The sequence below is a fragment of the Callionymus lyra genome, unplaced genomic scaffold (genome assembly GCF_982586985.1).
Source record: "Callionymus lyra unplaced genomic scaffold, fCalLyr1.hap1.1 HAP1_SCAFFOLD_44, whole genome shotgun sequence".
In the NCBI taxonomy this organism is placed as follows: Eukaryota; Metazoa; Chordata; class Actinopteri; order Syngnathiformes; family Callionymidae; genus Callionymus; species Callionymus lyra.
Genome location: NW_028258560.1, coordinates 567,053 through 577,467, shown reverse-complemented (window position 1 = coordinate 577,467; position 10,415 = coordinate 567,053).

The following is a 10,415-nucleotide window of genomic DNA, read 5'->3' as shown; positions in this document are numbered from 1 at the left end:
TATCAATTTGCATCTGAAATAAACAAGAGAAACACTTATTCGAAGCTGTTTTCAAAAGTTATGTTTAACATGAAATACTGTCTCAAACTGATGTTCTCAGACTGAGAGAATGACGTTTTCTAAGATTCTGCTGGAGCTCTGAATAGCAGTTTTCAAACATCAAATAAAGGGTTTATATAGCTATATATAACAATTTGCATCTGAAATAAACAAGAGAAACATTTATTCGAAGCTGTTTTCAAAAGTTATGTTTAACCTGAAATATTGTCTCAAACTGATCTTCTCAGACTGAGAGAATGACGTTTTCCAAGATTCTGCTGGAGCTCTGAATAACCGTTTTCAAACATCAAATAAAGGGTTGATATAGCTATATATATCAATTTGCATCTGAAATAAACAAGAGAAACACTTATTCGAAGCTGTTTTCAAAAGTTATGTTTAACCTGAAATATTGTCTCAAACTGATGTTCTCAGACTGAGAGAATGACGTTTTCTAAGATTCTGCTGGAGCTCTGAATAGCAGTTTTCAAACATCAAATAAAGGGTTTATATAGCTATATATATCAATTTGCATCTGAAATAAACAAGAGAAACACTTATTCGAAGCTGTTTTCAAAAGTTATGTTTAACCTGAAATATTGTCTCAGACTGATGTTCTCAGACCGAGAGAATGACGTTTTCTAAGATTCTGCTGGAGCTCTGAATAGCAGTTTTCAAACATCAAATAAAGGGTTTATATAGCTATATATAACAATTTGCATCTGAAATAAACAAGAGAAACATTTATTCGAAGCTGTTTTCAAAAGTTATGTTTAACCTGAAATATTGTCTCAAACTGATCTTCACAGGCTGAGAGAATGACGTTTTCCAAGATTCTGCTGAAGCTCTGAATAGCAGTTTTCAAACATCAAATAAAGGGTTTATATAGCTATATATATCAATTTGCATCTGAAATAAACAAGAGAAACACTTATTCAAAGCTGTTTTCAAAAGTTATGTTTAACATGAAATACTGTCTCAAACTGATGTTCTCAGACTGAGAGAATGACGTTTTCCAAGATTCTGCTGGAGCTCTGAATAACAGTTTTCAAACATCAAATAAAGGGTTTATATAACTATATATATCAATTTGCATCTGAAATAAACAAGAGAAACACTTATTCGAAGCTGTTTTCAAAAGTTATGTTTAACCTGAAATATTGTCTCAAACTGATGTTCTCAGACTAAGAGAATGAAGTTTTCCAAGATTCTGCTGGAGCTCTGAATAGCAGTTTTCAAACATCAAATAAAGGGTTTATATAGCTATATATATCAATTTGCATCTGAAATAAACAAGAAAAACACTTATTCGAAGCTGTTTTCAAAAGTTATGTTTAACCTGAAATATTGTCTCAAACTGATGTTCTCAGACTGAGAGAATGACGTTTTCTAAGATTCTGCTGGAGCTCTGAATAGCAGTTTTCAAACATCAAATAAAGGGTTTATATAGCTATATATATCAATTTGCATCTGAAATAAACAAGAGAAACATTTATTCGAAGCTGTTTTCAAAAGTTATGTTTAACCTGAAATATTGTCTCAAACTGATCTTCTCAGACTGAGAGAATGACGTTTTCCAAGATTCTGCTGGAGCTCTGAATAACAGTTTTAAAACATCAAATAAAGGGTTTATATAGCTATATATATCAATTTGCATCTGGAATAAACAAGAGAAACACTTATTCGAAGCTGTTTTCAAAAGTTATGTTTAACCTGAAATATTGTCTCAAACTGATGTTCTCAGACCGAGAGAATGACGTTTTCTAAGATTCTGCTGGAGCTCTGAATAGCAGTTTTCAAACATCAAATAAAGGGTTTATATAGCTATATATAACAATTTGCATCTGAAATAAACAAGAGAAACACTTATTCGAAGCTGTTTTCAAAAGTTATGTTTAACCTGAAATATTGTCTCAAACTGATCTTCACAGGCTGAGAGAATGACGTTTTCCAAGATTCTGCTGAAGCTCTGAATAGCAGTTTTCAAACATCAAATAAAGGGTTTATATAGCTATATATATCAATTTGCATCTGAAATAAACAAGAGAAACACTTATTCGAAGCTGTTTTCAAAAGTTATGTTTAACCTGAAATATTGTCTCAGACTGATGTTCTCAGACCGAGAGAATGACGTTTTCTAAGATTCTGCTGGATCTCTGAATAGCAGTTTTCAAACATCAAATAAAGGGTTTATATAGCTATATATAACAATTTGCATCTGAAATAAACAAGAGAAACATTTATTCGAAGCTGTTTTCAAAAGTTATGTTTAACCTGAAATATTGTCTCAAACTGATCTTCACAGGCTGAGAGAATGACGTTTTCCAAGATTCTGCTGAAGCTCTGAATAGCAGTTTTCAAACATCAAATAAAGGGTTTGTATAGCTATATATATCAATTTGCATCTGAAATAAACAAGAGAAACACTTATTCAAAGCTGTTTTCAAAAGTTATGTTTAACATGAAATACTGTCTCAAACTGATGTTCTCAGACTGAGAGAATGACGTTTTCCAAGATTCTGCTGGAGCTCTGAATAACAGTTTTCAAACATCAAATAAAGGGTTTATATAACTATATATATCAATTTGCATCTGAAATAAACAAGAGAAACACTTATTCGAAGCTGTTTTCAAAAGTTATGTTTAACCTGAAATATTGTCTCAAACTGATGTTCTCAGACTAAGAGAATGAAGTTTTCCAAGATTCTGCTGGAGCTCTGAATAGCAGTTTTCAAACATCAAATAAAGGGTTTATATAGCTATATATATCAATTTGCATCTGAAATAAACAAGAAAAACACTTATTTGAAGCTGTTTTCAAAAGTTATGTTTAACCTGAAATATTGTCTCAAACTGATGTTCTCAGACTGAGAGAATGACGTTTTCTAAGATTCTGCTGGAGCTCTGAATAGCAGTTTTCAAACATCAAATAAAGGGTTTATATAGCTATATATATCAATTTGCATCTGAAATAAACAAGAGAAACACTTATTCGAAGCTGTTTTCAAAAGTTATGTTTAACCTGAAATATTGTCTCAAACTGATGTTCTCAGACCGAGAGAATGACGTTTTCTAAGATTCTGCTGGAGCTCTGAATAGCAGTTTTCAAACATCAAATAAAGGGTTTATATAGCTATATATAACAATTTGCATCTGAAATAAACAAGAGAAACATTTATTTGAAGCTGTTTTCAAAAGTTATGTTTAACCTGAAATATTGTCTCAAACTGATCTTCACAGGCTGAGAGAATGACGTTTTCCAAGATTCTGCTGAAGCTCTGAATAGCAGTTTTCAAACATCAAATAAAGGGTTTATATAGCTATATATATCAATTTGCATCTGAAATAAACAAGAGAAACACTTATTCGAAGCTGTTTTCAAAAGTTATGTTTAACCTGAAATATTGTCTCAAACTGATGTTCTCAGACCGAGAGAATGACGTTTTCTAAGATTCTGCTGGAGCTCTGAATAGCAGTTTTCAAACATCAAATAAAGGGTTTATATAGCTATATATAACAATTTGCATCTGAAATAAACAAGAGAAACATTTATTCGAAGCTGTTTTCAAAAGTTATGTTTAACCTGAAATATTGTCTCAAACTGATCTTCACAGGCTGAGAGAATGACGTTTTCCAAGATTCTGCTGAAGCTCTGAATAGCAGTTTTCAAACATCAACTAAAGGGTTTATATAGCTATATATATCAATTTGCATCTGAAATAAACAAGAGAAACACTTATTCGAAGCTGTTTTCAAAAGTTATGTTTAACATGAAATACTGTCTCAAACTGATGTTCTCAGACTGAGAGAATGACGTTTTCTAAGATTCTGCTGGAGCTCTGAATAGCAGTTTTCAAACATCAAATAAAGGGTTTATATAGCTATATATAACAATTTGCATCTGAAATAAACAAGAGAAACATTTATTCGAAGCTGTTTTCAAAAGTTATGTTTAACCTGAAATATTGTCTCAAACTGATCTTCTCAGACTGAGAGAATGACGTTTTCCAAGATTCTGCTGGAGCTCTGAATAACCGTTTTCAAACATCAAATAAAGGGTTGATATAGCTATATATATCAATTTGCATCTGAAATAAACAAGAGAAACATTTATTCGAAGCTGTTTTCAAAAGTTATGTTTAACCTGAAATATTGTCTCAAACTGATCTTCTCAGACTGAGAGAATGACGTTTTCCAAGATTCTGCTGGAGCTCTGAATAACAGTTTTAAAACATCAAATAAAGGGTTTATATAGCTATATATATCAATTTGCATCTGAAATAAACAAGAGAAACACTTATTCGAAGCTGTTTTCAAAAGTTATGTTTAACCTGAAATATTGTCTCAAACTGATGTTCTCAGACTGAGAGAATGACGTTTTCTAAGATTCTGCTGGAGCTCTGAATAGCAGTTTTCAAACATCAAATAAAGGGTTTATATAGCTATATATATCAATTTGCATCTGAAATAAACAAGAGAAACACTTATTCGAAGCTGTTTTCAAAAGTTATGTTTAACCTGAAATATTGTCTCAAACTGATGTTCTCAGACTGAGAGAATGACGTTTTCTAAGATTCTGCTGGAGCTCTGAATAGCAGTTTTCAAACATCAAATAAAGGGTTTATATAGCTATATATATCAATTTGCATCTGAAATAAATAAGAGAAACACTTATTCGAAGCTGTTTTCAAAAGTTATGTTTAACCTGAAATATTGTCTCAAACTGATGTTCTCAGACCGAGAGAATGACGTTTTCTAAGATTCTGCTGGAGCTCTGAATAGCAGTTTTCAAACATCAAATAAAGGGTTTATATAGCTATATATAACAATTTGCATCTGAAATAAACAAGAGAAACATTTATTCGAAGCTGTTTTCAAAAGTTATGTTTAACCTGAAATATTGTCTCAAACTGATCTTCACAGGCTGAGAGAATGACGTTTTCTAAGATTCTGCTGGAGCTCTGAATAGCAGTTTTCAAACATCAAATAAAGGGTTTATATAGCTATATATATCAATTTGCATCTGAAATAAACAAGAGAAACACTTATTCGAAGCTGTTTTCAAAAGTTATGTTTAACCTGAAATATTGTCTCAAACTGATGTTCTCAGACCGAGAGAATGACGTTTTCTAAGATTCTGCTGGAGCTCTGAATAGCAGTTTTCAAACATCAAATAAAGGGTTTATATAGCTATATATAACAATTTGCATATGAAATAAACAAGAGAAACATTTATTCGAAGCTGTTTTCAAAAGTTATGTTTAACCTGAAATATTGTCTCAAACTGATCTTCACAGGCTGAGAGAATGACGTTTTCCAAGATTCTACTGAAGCTCTGAATAGCAGTTTTCAAACATCAAATAAAGGGTTTATATAGCTATATATATCAATTTGCATCTGAAATAAACAAGAGAAACACTTATTCGAAGCTGTTTTCAAAAGTTATGTTTAACCTGAAATATTGTCTCAAACTGATGTTCTCAGACCGAGAGAATGACGTTTTCTAAGATTCTGCTGGAGCTCTGAATAGCAGTTTTCAAACATCAAATAAAGGGTTTATATAGCTATATATAACAATTTGCATCTGAAATAAACAAGAGAAACATTTATTCGAAGCTGTTTTCAAAAGTTATGTTTAACCTGAAATATTGTCTCAAACTGATCTTCTCAGACTGAGAGAATGACGTTTTCTAAGATTCTGCTGGAGCTCTGAATAGCAGTTTTCAAACATCAAATAAAGGGTTTATATAGCTATATATAACAATTTGCATCTGAAATAAACAAGAGAAACATTTATTCGAAGCTGTTTTCAAAAGTTATGTTTAACCTGAAATATTGTCTCAAACTGATCTTCACAGGCTGAGAGAATGACGTTTTCCAAGATTCTGCTGAAGCTCTGAATAGCAGTTTTCAAACATCAACTAAAGGGTTTATATAGCTATATATATCAATTTGCATCTGAAATAAACAAGAGAAACACTTATTCGAAGCTGTTTTCAAAAGTTATGTTTAACATGAAATATTGTCTCAAACTGATGTTCTCAGACTAAGAGAATGAAGTTTTCCAAGATTCTGCTGGAGCTCTGAATAGCAGTTTTCAAACATCAAATAAAGGGTTTATATAGCTATATATATCAATTTGCATCTGAAATAAACAAGAAAAACACTTATTCGAAGCTGTTTTCAAAAGTTATGTTTAACCTGAAATATTGTCTCAAACTGATGTTCTCAGACTGAGAGAATGACGTTTTCTAAGATTCTGCTGGAGCTCTGAATAGCAGTTTTCAAACATCAAATAAAGGGTTTATATAGCTATATATATCAATTTGCATCTGAAATAAACAAGAGAAACACTTATTCGAAGCTGTTTTCAAAAGTTATGTTTAACCTGAAATATTGTCTCAAACTGATGTTCTCAGACCGAGAGAATGACGTTTTCTAAGATTCTGCTGGAGCTCTGAATAGCAGTTTTCAAACATCAAATAAAGGGTTTATATAGCTATATATAACAATTTGCATCTGAAATAAACAAGAGAAACATTTATTTGAAGCTGTTTTCAAAAGTTATGTTTAACCTGAAATATTGTCTCAAACTGATCTTCACAGGCTGAGAGAATGACGTTTTCCAAGATTCTGCTGAAGCTCTGAATAGCAGTTTTCAAACATCAAATAAAGGGTTTATATAGCTATATATATCAATTTGCATCTGAAATAAACAAGAGAAACACTTATTCGAAGCTGTTTTCAAAAGTTATGTTTAACCTGAAATATTGTCTCAAACTGATGTTCTCAGACCGAGAGAATGACGTTTTCTAAGATTCTGCTGGAGCTCTGAATAGCAGTTTTCAAACATCAAATAAAGGGTTTATATAGCTATATATAACAATTTGCATCTGAAATAAACAAGAGAAACATTTATTCGAAGCTGTTTTCAAAAGTTATGTTTAACCTGAAATATTGTCTCAAACTGATCTTCACAGGCTGAGAGAATGACGTTTTCCAAGATTCTGCTGAAGCTCTGAATAGCAGTTTTCAAACATCAACTAAAGGGTTTATATAGCTATATATATCAATTTGCATCTGAAATAAACAAGAGAAACACTTATTCGAAGCTGTTTTCAAAAGTTATGTTTAACATGAAATACTGTCTCAAACTGATGTTCTCAGACTGAGAGAATGACGTTTTCTAAGATTCTGCTGGAGCTCTGAATAGCAGTTTTCAAACATCAAATAAAGGGTTTATATAGCTATATATAACAATTTGCATCTGAAATAAACAAGAGAAACATTTATTCGAAGCTGTTTTCAAAAGTTATGTTTAACCTGAAATATTGTCTCAAACTGATCTTCTCAGACTGAGAGAATGACGTTTTCCAAGATTCTGCTGGAGCTCTGAATAACCGTTTTCAAACATCAAATAAAGGGTTGATATAGCTATATATATCAATTTGCATCTGAAATAAACAAGAGAAACACTTATTCGAAGCTGTTTTCAAAAGTTATGTTTAACCTGAAATATTGTCTCAAACTGATGTTCTCAGACTGAGAGAATGACGTTTTCTAAGATTCTGCTGGAGCTCTGAATAGCAGTTTTCAAACATCAAATAAAGGGTTTATATAGCTATATATATCAATTTGCATCTGAAATAAACAAGAGAAACACTTATTCGAAGCTGTTTTCAAAAGTTATGTTTAACCTGAAATATTGTCTCAGACTGATGTTCTCAGACCGAGAGAATGACGTTTTCTAAGATTCTGCTGGAGCTCTGAATAGCAGTTTTCAAACATCAAATAAAGGGTTTATATAGCTATATATAACAATTTGCATCTGAAATAAACAAGAGAAACATTTATTCGAAGCTGTTTTCAAAAGTTATGTTTAACCTGAAATATTGTCTCAAACTGATCTTCACAGGCTGAGAGAATGACGTTTTCCAAGATTCTGCTGAAGCTCTGAATAGCAGTTTTCAAACATCAAATAAAGGGTTTATATAGCTATATATATCAATTTGCATCTGAAATAAACAAGAGAAACACTTATTCAAAGCTGTTTTCAAAAGTTATGTTTAACATGAAATACTGTCTCAAACTGATGTTCTCAGACTGAGAGAATGACGTTTTCCAAGATTCTGCTGGAGCTCTGAATAACAGTTTTCAAACATCAAATAAAGGGTTTATATAACTATATATATCAATTTGCATCTGAAATAAACAAGAGAAACACTTATTCGAAGCTGTTTTCAAAAGTTATGTTTAACCTGAAATATTGTCTCAAACTGATGTTCTCAGACTAAGAGAATGAAGTTTTCCAAGATTCTGCTGGAGCTCTGAATAGCAGTTTTCAAACATCAAATAAAGGGTTTATATAGCTATATATATCAATTTGCATCTGAAATAAACAAGAAAAACACTTATTCGAAGCTGTTTTCAAAAGTTATGTTTAACCTGAAATATTGTCTCAAACTGATGTTCTCAGACTGAGAGAATGACGTTTTCTAAGATTCTGCTGGAGCTCTGAATAGCAGTTTTCAAACATCAAATAAAGGGTTTATATAGCTATATATATCAATTTGCATCTGAAATAAACAAGAGAAACATTTATTCGAAGCTGTTTTCAAAAGTTATGTTTAACCTGAAATATTGTCTCAAACTGATCTTCTCAGACTGAGAGAATGACGTTTTCCAAGATTCTGCTGGAGCTCTGAATAACAGTTTTAAAACATCAAATAAAGGGTTTATATAGCTATATATATCAATTTGCATCTGGAATAAACAAGAGAAACACTTATTCGAAGCTGTTTTCAAAAGTTATGTTTAACCTGAAATATTGTCTCAAACTGATGTTCTCAGACCGAGAGAATGACGTTTTCTAAGATTCTGCTGGAGCTCTGAATAGCAGTTTTCAAACATCAAATAAAGGGTTTATATAGCTATATATAACAATTTGCATCTGAAATAAACAAGAGAAACACTTATTCGAAGCTGTTTTCAAAAGTTATGTTTAACCTGAAATATTGTCTCAAACTGATCTTCACAGGCTGAGAGAATGACGTTTTCCAAGATTCTGCTGAAGCTCTGAATAGCAGTTTTCAAACATCAAATAAAGGGTTTATATAGCTATATATATCAATTTGCATCTGAAATAAACAAGAGAAACACTTATTCGAAGCTGTTTTCAAAAGTTATGTTTAACCTGAAATATTGTCTCAGACTGATGTTCTCAGACCGAGAGAATGACGTTTTCTAAGATTCTGCTGGATCTCTGAATAGCAGTTTTCAAACATCAAATAAAGGGTTTATATAGCTATATATAACAATTTGCATCTGAAATAAACAAGAGAAACATTTATTCGAAGCTGTTTTCAAAAGTTATGTTTAACCTGAAATATTGTCTCAAACTGATCTTCACAGGCTGAGAGAATGACGTTTTCCAAGATTCTGCTGAAGCTCTGAATAGCAGTTTTCAAACATCAAATAAAGGGTTTGTATAGCTATATATATCAATTTGCATCTGAAATAAACAAGAGAAACACTTATTCAAAGCTGTTTTCAAAAGTTATGTTTAACATGAAATACTGTCTCAAACTGATGTTCTCAGACTGAGAGAATGACGTTTTCCAAGATTCTGCTGGAGCTCTGAATAACAGTTTTCAAACATCAAATAAAGGGTTTATATAACTATATATATCAATTTGCATCTGAAATAAACAAGAGAAACACTTATTCGAAGCTGTTTTCAAAAGTTATGTTTAACCTGAAATATTGTCTCAAACTGATGTTCTCAGACTAAGAGAATGAAGTTTTCCAAGATTCTGCTGGAGCTCTGAATAGCAGTTTTCAAACATCAAATAAAGGGTTTATATAGCTATATATATCAATTTGCATCTGAAATAAACAAGAAAAACACTTATTCGAAGCTGTTTTCAAAAGTTATGTTTAACCTGAAATATTGTCTCAAACTGATGTTCTCAGACTGAGAGAATGACGTTTTCTAAGATTCTGCTGGAGCTCTGAATAGCAGTTTTCAAACATCAAATAAAGGGTTTATATAGCTATATATATCAATTTGCATCTGAAATAAACAAGAGAAACACTTATTCGAAGCTGTTTTCAAAAGTTATGTTTAACCTGAAATATTGTCTCAAACTGATGTTCTCAGACCGAGAGAATGACGTTTTCTAAGATTCTGCTGGAGCTCTGAATAGCAGTTTTCAAACATCAAATAAATGGTTTATATAGCTATATATAACAATTTGCATCTGAAATAAACAAGAGAAACATTTATTTGAAGCTGTTTTCAAAAGTTATGTTTAACCTGAAATATTGTCTCAAACTGATCTTCACAGGCTGAGAGAATGACGTTTTCCAAGATTCTG